Here is an 18,010-nt window from a genome sequence, read left to right on the forward strand (position 1 = left end):
GTTTTTCGCAGGGATTGAATGAATAATTTATGCAAAACCAAATTCTTAGTTAATTATTTAAAAATAAGTATTGTAAAAAGTTGATTAAAAACGAATTTAATTAAAAAGGTTAAAGAAATTAGCAAAGTAAAGAAAACAAAAGAAAACGTTTTGAAAACCAAATTGTAAAAGTTTAGCTAAATTCTTCAGGTACGTTCCCCCAATGTTGCGTAGAGAATCCTAATGGCTAACAAGCCTTATTTATACTACTACAAAATGAAACCCAACTTTGAAAAGGTTTTAGAATAAAACTAGGAAACATAATTAAATGATAAAATAGAAAATAAAATGTTTCCTATTTGAACTAGAATTCAGAGTTCTCAGAAAATCACACTTTTGACCAACCAAATCAACTCCGATTTGGTCCCAAAAGGTCTCTTTTGAAAGTTGAAGACGTCTCCTACAAATCTTCAGAATGAATCTTCCTTAAAATATGCCTTCTTGACCTCCAAAAGACCCAAAACGTCTAGAAACGTCAATCTGGGAAAGTTGCGCGCTGGGCCTTTATTTCATCGTCACGGTCAAATGGCTTGGTAGAAAAATCTGGAATTTTGATACAATCATCTTGAAAGGCACACGAACATCTTTCAATTGGAATCACTCCAAAATTCATCTATTTGAATACTTTTTTCTCCAGAGGAAGTCGAATGTCCTATGTTGAAAATATAAAGCAAAATATCAAAATTCTACCAAAATAACTAATAAATTAATACTAAAATATATGATATAATATGGATTCATCACACAATAGCTTTGTAAATTTTCCTATTGTTTTGGTATTACAACTAATTAAGAAAATAATAATTTGGGTCGTCCCATTCTCGTTGATTGTACAATATAGCTATCTTTTTCTTCTATGCAAAACACATTTGTAGAGCACTATATGGCTAGTTCAAAAACCATCGAAGGAGAGAAGGAAGAAAACAAAACTTCGAAGCGAACGAAGAAGTTGATTGTACAAGCAAAACCGATCCGAGATTTTATAGCGTTCGATTTTTATTTTTGTGATGAATTATAGCGTTCGATTAACACAGAAAGTAATAGCCTTTTGACATTTCCATAATTTTATAAAAAAAAATTAAAAAAAAAAAATCTTCGGTTCATAGTACAGATAGCTTGTTTTGTCACTGATTTTTAAATCCTACTACAAGGATTATTTTGATCAAACAAAAATTCACTACCTTTAATCCAGCTGAGCCCGGGCACTTTCTTCATTTTGCCTTCTGTTATATAAATATAATCCCTCAACTTCTTTGCATCATCCCTAGAGAGAGAATTTAAATTCTTAATGTCCACTTAATTATTTTTTCTCCTTGTGCTCCAAATACATAAAATTCTGGAATCCACTCATTCCGTTGTGTTGTTCACATGTTAAGCTTGAAAATTCGTCATACGAGATGATACGTGTTGAAAATGAGTCATGCATTGATGGAAGGAGGGACATGGTGAACCTCAACTTTCTTTGCAGGGCAGCTTCTGTCCAATCAGCTTTTAAAACCTTTTATGATCCGAGGAATTTTCTTGTTGAATTTGTAATTCCAATCAGAGCTTCCAATTCCATCAATGAAGATTTTTTAGTTCAAAAAAAAAAAAATCAGAGAGAGAGAGAGAGAGAGAGTAGGGTCTTGGTTTTTTGGGTGGGCGTCAAATGTTTGGTTTTTAAATACTAATAGGATTATATTATTTTCTGGATCCGCTAAGATTTGATGAAATGACGATATGCATGCTATTTATGATAAAAAAATTTATTAATATTATTTCCTGGATCTCTCACTGTATCAAATGCTTGATTTTCTTTTTCATTAAACTTGGGCAAGCCGCTTCTGTACTTGGATTTGCTGAGATATTATATCCACTTTATGTAGATTCTTCATCAAGATGAAACTCCTTTAATGTACACCCTAGTCCTTGGGGAAGGAGTGTTGATTGATGCGACATCAGTTGTCTTGTTCAATGCAGTTCAAAAGATTGACGGTAGTAAGCTTAAGGGCACGACTGAACTTCGTGTCGTTGGAGATTTCCTACACTTATTCTTTACAATCACTGCTCTCGGAATTGCAGTAAGTTTACCATGGGACCGATAATGGTGATATAATATCGCTCAAGTATTATTCAGAATACTAAGCTCACTTATCTGTGGCCTCAAATTGGTTTCGTGTTTTATTTTCAGTTTGGACTTGTGGCAGCATATGCCCTTAAAACCTTATGCTTCGGAAGGTTAGTAGCATATTCACAGATCCCTCAGGGCAAAGACATTTGTGATAGATGTCGTAGGAAATGAAATCTCAGATGGTACCTGTACAAATCTTATTTTATTTCAAGCATCCGCGAGATTTCCGTAGTGATTCTAATGGCTTATCTGTCTTACAAGGTGGCTGAGGTGAAAAAGTGTACTTTTAACACTCAAAATTTCATTGAACTTATGTTCCATCATTTATTCCAAGCTCAATAATTCATTTGCACGGGTGGGATTCTTCTCTTATCTGTTCTTGTGTATTTTGGAAAAGATAAACTTGGAAGCTTGTTTGTCATTTCGCCGTGTAGTTGAAAACAAAAATTCACCAGCAGATATATTAGAGAGCATGACTCTGTAAGCACTTTTCCCAGAGCTACTTTCAAAGAGCCTTTGGGCTACAATTTCTGCCAGCTCAGAATTTCCAGAGACATCACAGCACAATAAAAGGGCTCCCCATATGCCACTGTCCACTGGTTCAGATAAGGACAAGATTAGATAGTAAGCCTCTTCCAACGTTCCTTCCATCCCAATAAGTTTCACCATATGAACATAATGCTCCGTTCTAGCTTGAATGCCAAACTCATCTTTCATTCTTCTGAAAACTTTGTGGCCATCTTCGACAAGGCCATCATGGCAGCATGCACAAAGGAGAGCAGAAAATGTAGATACATCAGGTTTCAATTTGTTTCTGAGTATCTCATCAAACATTCTAAATATTGAGGTAATCCAGATAACTGAAAACCAATATCAGTAAACAATTGACATATCCAAGTGATTTCAGCAGCTGTATGAGCTAAAGACCTATATTCAGCTTTTGTGGATGAACGGTCAACAATGTGTTGCTTCTTTACACTCCAGCTAATGAGTGAAGGGCCAAGAAAGATACAGAAACCCCCAGTTAATCGTCTATCCCAAGAGCAATCAGCCTAGTTAGCATCAGAAAAGGCTTTGAGTGTAAGAGAGGATGAAACCTTTGGAAACCATAAACCATGACCAAAAGAACCTTTGAGATATCTCAGTATTCGTTTGATAGCTTGAAGATGTTGATCTCTTGGAGAATGCATGAATTGGCAGACAAGGTTAACAACAAATGAAAGATTAGGCCTTGTCTAAGTGAGATATTGAAGAGCCCCAACAATTTGTCTATATTCTGCAGGATTTTCAAGCAATGCACCAGTGTGGTCAAGTTTGCCAGAACCTAGAGGAGTAACACATGGCTTTGCTCCATCCATTTTTGTCCTTTTAAGCAAGTCTAATACATATTTAGACTGATGAATAAAAATGCTTGCAGAAGGCCTTTGTACTTCTAACCCAAGAAAGTAATGAAGATCTCTTAAGTCTTTGACAGGAAATTGAGCACTTGACTGAGATATCACATCACTACAAGCAATTGAAGAAGGTCTAGTCACAAGGATATCATCCACATAGACAAGTATAAGGACTAGAATTGGTTTGTGAATGAAAAATAAACTGTGATCTGATTGAAATGCCTGAAATCCCATAGAAAGTAATGCAGACTGTAGCTTCTCAAACTAAGCTTTTGGAGCTTGTTTCAATCCATAGAGAGATTTCTTTAAATGACATACATGATTGGGGTGATCTTGATCAATGAAACCAGATGGTTGAGTCATGAACACATTTTCCTTCAAATGGCCATGTAAGAAAGCATTACTAACATCCAGTTGATGCAAAAACCAATTAGACTGAACTGCCAAAGTGAGTAGGATTCTAATGGTAACTGGCTTTGCCACTGGACAAAAAGTATCACTGTAATCGATTCCTTCCTGCTGATTATACCCCTTGGCCACTAATCTGGCCTTGTACCTGTCCACAGAGCCATCAAGCTTTCTTTTAATTCGAAATACCCACTTACACCCAACTAGATTTTGAGATGGGTTAGATGGAACCAATGCCCAAGTTTCAGCACTTTGCAAGGCGTTAAATTCTTCTTGCATTGCTATCCTCCAATGGGGAAATTTAGAGGCTTGCAAATAGGTAGAAGGGACATACTCAAGATTCAGGGCAGATGGCAAGGGATGTTTGGTTGCAGTGTATGCTTTTGGTTTATAAATTCCAGATTTGGATCTAGTTTGCACAGGATGAGTAGAGGTAATGGGAATTGGTGGATGTGATGGTAAGGGTACTGTAGGGGAAATATTAATGGAGGGTGAATGAACATGAGTGACTTGTGGGATGGTATAGGTAAGGATACAGAGTGTGATGGTAATGGGGACAAGACTGAATTGGAAGAGGAGGGAGACTCAGAGGTTGATGAAGGATATAAATTTGGAAAAGTAAGAGAGAAGGAAGATGATGAAGTGGTGGTTGTGGAAGGAATGTAGGTAGTGACATAGAGGTAGATTGATGAAAATGGAATGAGCTTTCATCAAAATAAACATGTCGAGAAATGTAGACTCTATTGGTTAAAGGATCTAGACATCTATATCCTTTGTGGACTAGACTATGACCAAGGTGTTGGATAATGGCCAAATGTTTCCTTGTTTTGTGGCTTGTTTTGTGGCTTAAATTGCTCCATGTTTTGTGGCTTTTTCAAAGCCATGTTTTGTGGTTTTTTCAAAGCCATGTTTTGTGGCTTTTTCAAAGCCATGTTTTGTGGGAGAAGGCTTGGATTAAGAAAAGCATAAAAAGAGAGCATTTGGCAAAACAAGGATACGGAGGAGAGAAGGAAAGCATCCAAAAGAGATGGTGTGAGCATTTGGCTCTACCATGGGCATGGGTGGAGAGAAATCAAGAGAGCTAGAGTGAAAGATCTCTTGTGAAAGAACTCTTGGGGTAGAGTGAGGCTCTTGGGAAAATTCTGTGAGTGGGTGTACAAGGGATATGGGATTGGGTTATGTCGATTTAACTCATGTATACTTGTACTGTTATTCTCATAGTGAAGAGCAATATCTCTCCGAGGACGTAGGCAGGTTTTTGCCGAACCTCGTAAATTTCTCTGTGTCTTTATTTCTTGTATTTTAAACTATTCAACTGTGTGTGATTTTGGTGAGGTTGTAATCTGAATCTCGGTTCCGCACTAACGAACGGGCCAAGGCACAACACAAGGAACACACACACTTTGCTCTTAGCCTCAAGTTTGGAGTTGGTATAAGGTTTTAACCAAGGGTAGCATGTACACCCAAAAACCTTAAGGTGAGTGTAATTAGGTGACTTGTGAAAGAGTTGTTCCCATGGTGAAGGCTTGGACACAAGTGGGAGTCTATTGATCAAAAAGATTGCAGTGAGAAAGGTTTTGACCTAAAATTGATGAGGAACATTTGATGCAACCAATAAGGTTCTAGCTGTCTCTACAACATGTCTGTGTTTCCTTTTAGCACATCCATTTTGCTGAGGGGTGTAGGGACAACTAAGATGTTGTTGAATACCATGTTGAGCAAAATGTGTCTTAAAGGCAGAACTGAAGAATTCACCTCCTAAATTAGAGCGTAAAGTACCAATTTTGGTTTCGCACAAGTTTTCAACAAGAGCCTGAAACTGTACAAATGTATGAAAGACATCTGATTTATGCTTCAAAGGATACATCAAAGTATATTTCGTGAAATCATCAACAAAAATTACATAGAACTAATAGCCACTCACATAGAGTAAGGGTGCTGGTCCCCAAACATCAGCATATACCAATTCTAAAGCTCTAGAAGTAGTAAAAATAGAATCATGAAAAGGTAATCTAGCACATTTTCCCAAGATGCAATTTGAACAACGAAATTGAGTGACATTATTAGTAATAGGCAAAGTAGACTTTGATACAATAGATCGAAAAGTCTTGAACATTAGGTGCCCCAATCGTTGATGCCAGATTTGAGTAGTTGCTTTTATTGCAGGATTGGCAGAGAACCTTTTTGTAGAGGAAGAAGACATAGAGAAGGGATAAAGACCACTACGAATAGGACCTCTAAAAAGCATCCTCTCCGTAGCAAGATCCTTCACATTAAAGTCAAAAGGATTTTGGGTTAAAGAGCACCAATTACCCAAAGGAAACATATTTGTAGAGATGAGATCATGTTGCAGATGAGGAACATGCAAAACATTGTTCAACTTAAAAGTAGCAGATGGTGTTTGAATAAATGAAGAGCCTGAGTGGAGAATTGGCAAACCTTGGCCATCTCTAATGTAGACTATGTCAGGACCAGTGTATGGCTGAGGATTTTGTAGATTGTGAACATTTTTTGTCATGTGAGAGCTTGCACCAGAGTTAAGCAACCATGGTGGGGAAGAAAAGGTGGTGGTGTTTGCACACATTGCAAGTTTGGCAGGTGGCATGCGCCATTGGAAGTTTGGATTCATATAATTAACACAATCGATAGCAAGATGACCAGGATCTTCACAAATTTGACAAGGAACAGGGTGTGAAGAATTGTAATTATTGTTGTAGTAATGTCCACCACGATTTCCTCCGCAATTGTTATTGTTGTAGCAATTGAATTTGGTGTGATTGGAATAATTGCGTTGTGAATTATTCCTCTAAAAATTATTCTTGTTGGCTGAGTTTGAGCATTGTAAGCTTGCACTTGAGGAACATTTGGTGTAGGCAGCAGTGGAGGTTTATTGGATGCCTGGATGGAATTAAAAGCTTGATACGGTTCATTAGAAGAAGAACCTTGATTTTGCTTTTTTCTGGAAAGAGCCATCTCTTTATTGAGAAGAAAGCCATGAAGATCATCAATGGTGGTATTAGCCAAAATGGAATTGAACAGAGTCCACAAATGAGTCATATTCATCAGGAAAGCCATTGAGAATAATGAGGAGAAGATCATTGTCATCAACTGGCGCTCCAGCAGCAGCAAGAGCATCTGTAACTTCCTTGATATGCTGTAAATATTCAGAGATTGAAGACGATCATTTTGTCACAGATTAAAGATTGGAGCGGAGTTGATGAATGTGTGATTAAGAGACTCTACCAAAATGATGTTCAAGATTCTACCGGGCAGATTGGACTCCAACAGTGAACGAAATGAGATCTTCTGAGAGAGTAGAATTTATCCAGATAATAATGTTCTGGTCTTTCTCATACCATTGCTCGAAGGCTGGATTGGGAAGAGAGGTGAGATTATTAGATGGATTAGCAAGAAATTAAGGAGGTGATGGCTCAAATCCATCAATGATGCTGGTAAGCTTGTAGCGACGGAAGATCGGATCGAAAAGAGATTTCCAGACAAGATAATTGTGGTGTTTAAGCTTTGTTTGAACCATACTACCAATATTTTGGATTGTAATCGAGTTAATCGAAGCTTGAAATGAAGAATTAGGGTTTGAGATAAGTGGAGAAGAATTCGGATTTACGATCACATGAGGAGATCGAGGAGGTGCGATCATAGAAGAAGATGAGCCGGAAGAGTATGCTGCCGTTAAAGATTAGAGATACAGAATTCTGAGCAAGAATCGAGAAGAGGAAAGCGGAAGTAGAGCTGTTTGGTAAGTGAGAAAATTACTGTTTGGTAGGTGGGAAAATTTGGGAAAAGGATCAAGGTTGTTAGACTGAGGTGAAAGATACCATACTGAGAAAATGAAAAATTTTCTTATTAACTCAAGATAATAATTTTACGGGGTATATATAACAATACCTAATTAAAGTTACCACAGAAGAAAGGTAAAAGAATTATTACTATAGTAACTCTGACTAACACTAACTAACTTTTGACTCTCTATTAGTCTCTTCACTAAAGGCCTCGGAAGCAAGTCCAGCAAACCAAGACCCAATATTAAAGAATTGTAGGAAACAGTACTCTTCTCTAGCATGATCTAAAAAACACGAGTCCCCATTGCCAAGAAGCCACATTTTGAATACATGGCTATAAGTGCAGAGGAAATCATGACATCGATTGGAGTCCATGTCAAAGAACACAAGCATGTAACCAGGTCCTACATGCGCCATCTGATGAGCAGCAGCAGCCAACACACTAGAAATCAAAACTGAATCCGGCTTCTTACCTTCCATGTTCAAATTCTTGAAGAAGAACAAGGCCTTATCATAATCTCCCATCTGCGAAAACCCAGTTATCAAAGCAGACCATGTAACTAAATCTGGCTCGAACAAACCACTAAAAACTCTACGTGCAGAATTCACACACATACATCTCGAATACATGCTGACAAGCACACAGCTCCCGTGATCGTTAGAATCTAAATGCCATTTCAAACAAAGACCATGTATTCCTGTCCAATACTTATCAAGCTCGAATCCGATAAACCCGAAAGCAACCCAACAATTGTAGGAGACACATAGTTAGAGATGAGACATGTAGGAGATACGTACTTAGGGGACAGGAGACCTTGGTAGGAGGTCACTGCGTTCGTAAAAATATAGCGACTAAGAAGAAGAGGGTTGTGGCCCTACTTTTTCATTTTCAGTGGAACGATGGCGTTTCACTCCTCATTACTTTTTAAGGAATAATGGTTATGGATAAAAAAAGAATGTGAACTTAAAATGGGGCCCAAATTAATGTTCACCTAAGTCCAAAACAAAAAAAACTGTTTACTAAAAATGTCTAAAATGAAATTAAATTTGTAAGTTGCGCCTAGCCTAGAATGCGCGACCACAAATTTATAAATTACACTTGGCGTTCATGTTCGTAAGTTGCTCGTGATTAAAAAAAGTCTCTCATACTTGGGTATTGACAAGTCAGTATCCAATTTTCATTGATCATTTGCACGGTCCAATAAAAATGTTTCATCTGTTCATTTAAGGGAATTTTAACGAAAGGCACATTTTTACAATAAAAATGTTACATTTGTTCACTTTAATGAAAAATCATATTTTTACACTAAAAAGTCAATCCTAGTACTATTCACTTTACCCTTTATTTTGTCCTTATCGTTAAAACTCAAAGTTTTCAAATACTTACTCAAAGTTTTTAAGTTATTTTCATTAGTTTTCCTTTCATTTAATTACCCCAAACTCTTGCTATTTTGATAACCAAACATCTTTCTTGCTCCCATAACCTGATAACCAAACAACACTCTTCTTCCTCCCATAAACCCACGAGCCATGGCTGACCAACCCTCACCTCCTGCAACCTCTACTCTCCTGCAACCCCACCCTAGTCTTCTCTACTAACCTCTTCCCGCCGAACCCACCTCCTCTCCTCCTCCAAGCTTTCCCTCCGGCCACCCACCCCATTTTCTCCCCCAATCTCTCTCCCACGACGACCTCACCCTCAATCCACCCTCTTCTATCCCTAGGCAGCCATGGTAGCAAGGTTTAGAGGAGAAAGGTGGCAGCGATTCTCCAAGTATTCTGTTGGAGCTTCCATGAATTCCTCGGAAAAGAAGATGCTAATTGGGTGTGGGATCGACGACGAAAGGTTAGAGGAGGAGATGGGATGGGAGACCTAAAAGTTCTTGCTGGTTTGGGAAGTAATGCAGTGAGGTTGGACAATAGAATAGTGAATATTTCGTAATCAATTTTAGTTAAGTGATAATGAGTTCAGGAAATACACGTGTTGAAATTCCTTTTTTTTTTTCTTTTTTTTTTTCTCAAAGGATAAAATTTATTATTATAATCAAATAGACAGTTTGACATCGTGTACCAGGATATTAAACTGGAAATCAAGACCAATACAATTCCATACAAAATACCGCGGTTCCTTGAACACATACTTAGCCACCGAATGCGCAGCACGATTGCACTCTCTAGACACAAAGACAAACGTCACAGACCTCAACCTTTGCGCTAGAGTCTCACTGTCGCCAAGGATACATTCAAGACTGTAATCATGCATCAACTCCTTCCTAATCATTTGAATAAGCAACTTTGCATCAGACTCAACAATCACATTGTCAAAACCATTGTCACCACAAACCTCCAAAGCTTGCCGAATTGCTACCGCTTCCGCCGCTAATGCAGAGTGACAGTGCATCTCTCCCGAGCCTCCCGCTGCCTGCAACACGCCTGCGAAATCACGAGCAACCCAACCCACTCCCACACGCAACAAATCCTGGTTTCTGCCACCGATCAGTCTTTCATCCCAAATCCACAGTCGACATCCCGATTTTTGGGCACACACCTTCAGCACCCTGTACGTTCGCGTCTTTGAATTCAGAAATACTCCTCCTCCATGCCTCCAAAACCTCTTAAGGCTGTCGATAAACACCGTTGAAAACCACCTCATTTCTATTTTTCCATAATCTCCATAAACCAAGGATAAACTCTTGTATTATCTCGCCTGCATTTTCGTTTCCCTTAACACGATTCCAGAATTTCTCCCAACTTTCTAAAAAAAAAATATCAAAAAAGTTCAATTGGAGCGAAGAACAAAACCAGAATAGGTGACTGAGTTCGCATCGGAAAAATAGATGGTTTTCCGTCTCATCGATCTGGCTACACACCCCACATACGTTATCAACCCTCATATGTCTCCGCAGCAGATTTCGTCTTACGGCCAACGCATTATTGCAGCACCGCCATATAAAGAATTTCATTTTATTAGGAACCTCCAGACTCCATATCCTATTCCACACTTGGTTGTTCTTCAGTGTCGCACTTGGCACACCCCTCCCTTTCCTCCCCAGCACACCATTTTCCATAAGCCCCAAAGCCACCCCATAGCCAGACTTAACCGTGTAAACCCCACTTGTAGTGTGGTGCCACACCAACCTATCCCGACAACCTGTTTTAATATATGGTGAGAACCTTCGCAAGGACCTTATAGCGTACATTACATAGAGCAATAGGCCGATACTGGGTCATATTCTTCGGACATGTCACCTTTGGAATGAGTACCAGATTTGTATGATTAAGTTTCTGTAAAAGCGAGCCAGAGTGCCAGAAAGCTTTAACAATATTCATCACATCCTTCCCAACCACCTCCCAATGGTCCTGATAAAAACTACCCGAAAACCCGTCAGGTCCCAGAGCTCTCGTAGGAGGAATTTGAAAAATAGGATACCGCGATGGAACCTATGGCAGTCTCGCTCTCTTGCCACACCCCATTCGAATCCTCCAACCCCCAAATTTAGTTAAACCTTCACCGTTTCATCGTTTGCGCGTGAAAAAACTTTGTGTTCTTGTCACCCTCATTAAGTCATTGGACCCTCGACTTCACTCGCCAATAAGTCTCTTCTTCCTTATACGCTTTCCTAAGCTCCCTTTCCTTTAGGTACACCTCATCCGTGGCAAACCGAGTGGATTGATAAGCCATCCTGATCTCTCATTTGAGTTGGTCAATAGCCTATTTTGAGTTCCTTCCCCTCTCTTTATACCAGACCTTGAGACTCCCCCTCAGAGATTTCGATTTCTCGCAAAACCAATAAGCATGTGAGCCCCTAGCCTTATCATGCCATTCATCAGCCACCAAGTCACGGCATTCAGCTAGCTTCTTCCATCGCGCATCATACATAAATCTTCTCCCCCTCATAGCCCTTATCTTTTCCGTAGAGAGAACAAACATTGCATGGTCGGACCCTTCCAACACCACACGTAGGATTTTTGTATCCGGATAAAGACCATGCCACCCCATACTGACCAACCCTCGATCGAGCCTCTGTTGAATTGGTTTGGCCTCCCTATTATTCCTCCAAGTAAACGGATAGCCCAGATCCATAAGTTCATTCTGTCACATCCTGATCTCGACATACGTCTAGGATTGACATGTGACATCACCAAATACCCGTCTCTAACATACCCTGCCTCCGGAAAAAGGTAAAACATAACTTAAGATTCAACTGCGCAATAATTCTTCGTAGACTTTATGGCTGCATCTAACATCCTCGTTAGACTGTCTACATACCCTAAATAAGGATCAAGCCATTCGTAGTTCATTACTTCACTACACTCGAACATTCATCACATAAGTCATTATCTCCCAACAAAATACCACAATGCATATCATGCAATATTTCAAAGAACAAACGACAAAGCACAATCATATTCTCTCGCCATATTTATCAACAACTCTAATCATAACAATAACAATGATATTCAACATAATAATCCCACATGACGAATAACATTTCCACTTCATCCATCACATAAATCAACACATTTCCCACATAAAATCACAATTCATAGCGTGTAACATATTAAAGAATTAACAATGCACAATATTATTCTCTAGAAACATTAATCAACTAAAATAATCATAATAACAACACTCATATCCAACGTCATTCCACAATCCCGTCAATTAATCGATTCGTGAATCAAAGATGCACAATCTTAGCATTTAATTACGTTAATCAAACAATGCGATAACATAACATTTCACTAATTAACCAACGAACTCTATATAATTCCCCACTTGGATTATGAGTAATAAACATGGTAATTCTAATTTATATTCACAATATCTATTGTGGGTAATTCCCATCCACTCGAATTTAGGATTCTAAGATAACCTTACGGAAATGAACAAGAGCAAGGATTCCGGACCACTCAACGGAATCCAACAACATTGGGTTCCAGACCACTTAACAGAAGCAAAATATCAAGCGATTTCTCGTAATCTACCCAAACCTGTCACATGTAAAATCATTGCCTACATTATAGGAATGGTACACTGGCAAATCAGGCACTCATATAAGCTGTGAGGCTCAGGTGAGTGACAATAATACGAGTATGTGATATTCAATAAAAACAAACCAACGATCACAATCTATAAATATCAAGTATAGAATTATACTTTATGGAATCATAATCAAGTCGCTGAAAACTCCATAGAAGTCACTCAGACATCCAACAGTTTTTCCAATTCAAACTACAAGATTCCCAAAAACCATCATTCATATATACATTAAAAACTAGGGCTAGAGGAACGCAGTTCGGCTGAAGACTACATCTCTGGAAAAAGGGGATTTCGGACCACCCAACAAAACCAAGACACCAAAGGGGATTCCGGACCATCATTCAACGAAATCCAAACCAGTATACAATTCCGGACCATCACTCAACGAAATTGCGGAGTATAGTAGAAGGGATTCCGGACCATTAATCAACAGAATTGCGGAGTAGAAGGGATTCCGGACCACCACTCAATGGAATTGCGGAGTAGAATGTATAACACCAATCAATGAAACATGACATGGATCAAGTTAGGTTACTCAAGTTACAAAGACTCACCAAAACAAGAAATGAAATAATGACACAAGGGGTGAAACATGTTTCGAAGCAACAAACCCCATGCCAATGGGTTAACGGTCCACTACTAGCCCTCACATTTCATCACATCAATCCAATTATACAATTCAAACCATATTTCCAATGCACAAGTCAAATCATACTTAATAAAAATAGATCGATGACCAAAAATAAAAATAACACTTCAATAGAAAGCACATTTAATAAACAAGTATAACTCAATATGGTGCCACAATACATATAATGAGACACACGTCAACTGGGAACGACACTTCATCATGATAAGCCAACTACGCTCCATCAAGCTTCAACAACAAACTAGAGATAAACGACACTCTAAAGTAAAGCATGTTGACTAGAACGTCAACCGTCGATAAGGTAGGTCCATTGGGGTTAACAATCTAAGGTTATTCAATCCGGAAGATCCACACATTGGATTTCCGATCCGTAAGTTCTCAAATGTCCAACAACTGATAACTAGGGTGCTCACAAAATTGTACGACGATCCAACGATCGGATTGTCATCAAAACACACAAACAAGTAGTGGTCCATTTTGATCACCACACCAAACAATTGAATTTCGAGAAACCGAGCTAGACATAGGTTCATAAGGTCACTAGAAGGTATTTGGCACTTAGACAACAATCGTGGACGGTCCCATGCACTGCCACACTTGGTGGTAGCCAAGGTGAAGGGTTTAGAAACCTCGAATTTTCGTCATTAACTAGATGAGCTCAATTTTATGTGGTAGCTAGAGCTCAACAAGGGAAACACTTTTCACAACTAGGCCGACGATAAATTCTAATTGGAAACCATCCAAATTCACCGGAGAATACCGGATTTCTAAGGTTCTAAACACCCAACTCTAAAATGAATAGGAAAGCACAAACTAAGCATACCAACTCAAAGATTATGAAGAGTAGATGAAGTTCATACCTCGTTCAAAGGAAATGGTTGCCGGAATCACCAGAAAAATGATAAAACCGCCAGAAAAGTCGTGGGCTTTGTGCCTTCGAACTGCAAAATGGAGGAAAAAAAAAGAAAGGGAAATCTAACACTACAGAGATGTAGGGCTCGTCAAGAGCTTTCCATAGACACCAAGATCACCCAAAACAGAGCTCGGATGAAGGAGATACAAGCGGGTCCAGTTTGTGGGTTAACGAGTCCAATTAGCCCCTAAAACGGGTGAGCAGCAGCCCCTCTTCGTTTTTCAGAAAAACTCCCTCCTTTTCTGGAGGTTTCACTCCAATTATAGCATTTTGGTAAAATTACCAAAACGCCACCAACTTCAAACGACTCTAACTTCTCCGTTCTGACTAGGAATTAAGATCCGTTACGCCTACGTGCTCATGGAATCGAACTCTGCCTAACCAACTCAAGAGTTGACCGAAAAGGTCGAGAAAATTAGAAATAACTAAGGTACCCCTCACTTTGATTTTCTCAAATTTGGAGAATCAACGAACTAGTTTCAATTAAATCTCCGAAATACGTCAAGAATAAAATAAAATACTAATTTTGGGGACGGGATGTCACACATTCAGCATCACAAACTCTCTAAAATCCCTCATTCTAGCCCTCGTTCTGTAGTTGCCACCTTCTTTTTCTTCGTTGCTTAGAATATCATTAAAATCCCCTATTAAAAGGCACGTATCACTTTCCTTCTCTAGCCTTTTACTCAACATCATCCATTGGTTCCGCCGTTTTTTTTTTTTTTTTTTTTTTTTTTTTTTTTTTTTTTCCATCAGTGCTAGCATAAATAACAAACAACCTCAAAAAGCACCGTTGATTATCATCCCATATTCTAACCTCAATCATAAATTCCGCATATTTCACCAATAGTACATGTGAATCATCTCTCCAAAACAAGCACAAACCACCACCAATCCCTCTAGGTTCCACTGCATGCATAAACTCCATTCCTAGCTTCTTTTTTAGTTAACCATAGTGTTTGCTTTTCTTCTTAGTTTCAAACAGGATCACTATGTCGAGGGTATGAAGCCCATTTTGCTCCAACAAATTGTCAACTATCAGGTCACCCCAGATACCCTGACACTTTCATGCTATTAGCTTTATGGGGATTTGGGAGACCCCTCAAGGCTGGTCTCCTCCGCCTCTATAATAGTTTACCAATTGGTGTCGAACACTCCTAGACTTCATTGCCATTACATCTTCGAAACCTTCTACCTCTGTTAATCCCCTATTCTTCGCCTTCTTCTCGAGAGAGATAGCCTCAATAATTGGCCCCAAATTGAAAGGATCAGAATCTTGGGTGCCCATCACCGATACCATCTCTCAAGCCTGTAAAACCCCTCTCCAAATTTAGTTTGTAATTTTACTAAGTTTTGGGTTTTTATTTAAAAAAATTGTTTTTGGATCTTAATTGGTGAGCCCAAGGGGCCCACCCCCTGATTTTTATTACCTGAGCCTCTCATCTCTTTTTTCTCTCAGTCCTCTCTTTCTTTCCTCACTCTCCTATGTCTCTTTCTCGGACCTCCCTTTCACCTCTCATTCAGAGCTTGACGCGCACACACATAGACATACAACAATGATCACATCAGCATCACCATCTGAAAAATCCTCATAAACATAATCTTGATCCCAGGCTAAGACTGTGGAGTCTCGATGCCCCGACAGTGGCTACGCCACTCTACATCCTCTTCCCCGGTGGGCTCTCACCCTCCCAAATGTAAGTAATTGCCTAGAATCCTCTAGGTTGTATTTTAAGGATTGTTTGGGGTAATTTTTAATTCATACTTGCTTGTTGAACACAGAAATGGCTTGGGAAAGAACTTCCCAGTTCCTAGCGAGAAAACTAGGCAAATTTTGTGAGGATTCATGGCCAACTTCGGCTGTGTCACAGCTTTTTTTGGGTATATTTCGAACCTACGTCTTCTTACCTTTATTTTGGTTCTAAAATGGCAATCTTTAGTTGAGTTTCGAGCTTGAACGGAGCTTGAAGGAATCTCCCAGCCGAAATCTAGCCTTCTCCTTTAATTGGTTCTGGCGACCCACATAACAAACGGGCTAAAGAACCGGCCGGAGGTAGCCCAGTCTAAACCAGAGCCGAGCCTAGCCTAAACCAATTCCCTAAGCCCAAGCAAATGAAACCCAAACCCATTAGCCTAGAGCCTAAACCCATTAACCCTAAAACTCTAGACCCAACTCAGCAGGCCAGGCCCAAGCCTAGCTGCCCTCTAACCCAACCTATCAGAAACGCTTGAAACTCAGCCTTGTTAGGCAGCCCAACCCTATAACCTTTTAAACCCAAAACCTTTCTAGGCCTTGAGCCTTAGACCCCCATGACCCAAATCCTTGTAACCCAAGTCCAAAACCCTATACCCTAGCTGGCCCAAACCCTTTATGTGGAATATTCCGTTAGGGAATATTCCATTAGATAATATTCCGTCAGGGAATATTCTCTAGAATATTCTTATGTTGATTTTTACGAAATTTACCCGGAACCCTTCTTAGGGTAATTCGATGTCTTGAATCCATTTTTGTCATCCGTGTTCCCAAATTCAATTGTTTGAGTATAGTTTTATTAATTGGACCCTTTATGTGCTTAGGTGCTTTTATTGTGGCGTTTTCGTCTTCGCTAGTTTGCGTGGCTCTTCGGTAACTAAGTATCTATGAGTGGACCCCTTCTAAAATGCATGTTTTATTAGTAGAAATGCATACATGAAAATCATGATTTACTGAATACGTTTTATGAACGTTTTATGAGAAATTGATTATCATGTTATACTGAGCTTATTTTGGAATACCATATTTTCTATTGAACCCATGTTCTTATAGGGTGTCTGATGGATGCCGATATACTATTTAGAACATGTTTTCACACTTCTTTATAGTATAGATGATGGATAACTTTATACTATGAAGATGCTTTTGAGATATATGTACTTACGTTTGGAAAGATTATTTTCAGTGGTTTTATGCTTATCTAGTGGTCACTTATATTGACCTTTGGATTGGGTGTTGTAGGAGCCTGCAGGCGATGATACTTATATTGACCTTCGGTTGGGTGCTGTAGGAGCCTACGGGCGATGATATTTATATTGACATTTGGGTTGGGTACTGTAGGAGCCTTCGAGTGATTGATACTTATATTGACCTTCAGGTTGGATGTTGTAGGAGCCTATGGGCGATTGATACTTGTGAAGGAAGTTTCTGAAGGAAGAGTCTATATGCCTTTGGGCGATACTGATACCACTAATTAGCACACTATATACAAGATACGTTTTATGAAAGGTTTTATGGCATGCTAAGGTTTTCGTAAGACCTATTACATATTATGTTATTAGTTTTCATTAAACTTTGGGGGTTAATATGTTGATAATTGTTTCAGTAATATATATATATATATATATCAACTTGGTCCACTCATGTTTGTTTTGCACCCCCTCAGGACTTAGATTTGAGGCGTACAATTCTCGCGTCAAGGCACTTTCGTATCGGCATTTTCGAGTCCTCTCGGTGTAGGATCCATTCCTTATTCATTCAATTTTTAATATTATTTCTTTTAGTGTTCTAGATTAGATGTGTGCTCTGAACACGTTCCTCATTCGTATATTAATTATATTTAAATTTATAAGTCTTATTTATTTCTTGTTCTCAACATTTGCATTCAATAAATGGATTA

General features: G+C 39.0%; 1 pseudogene; it reads right to left on the reverse strand.

Moving 5' to 3' along the window:
- Nucleotides 1-514: 514 nt before the first annotated feature.
- Nucleotides 515-9,413, reverse strand: LOC137712354 (putative pentatricopeptide repeat-containing protein At1g64310; annotated as a pseudogene).
- Between the last annotated feature and the right edge of the window lie 8,597 nt (nt 9,414-18,010).

This window comes from Pyrus communis, chromosome 14, assembly GCF_041283825.1.
Source record: "Pyrus communis isolate YQ-2024b chromosome 14, ASM4128382v1, whole genome shotgun sequence".
NCBI classification, from domain to species: Eukaryota; Viridiplantae; Streptophyta; class Magnoliopsida; order Rosales; family Rosaceae; genus Pyrus; species Pyrus communis.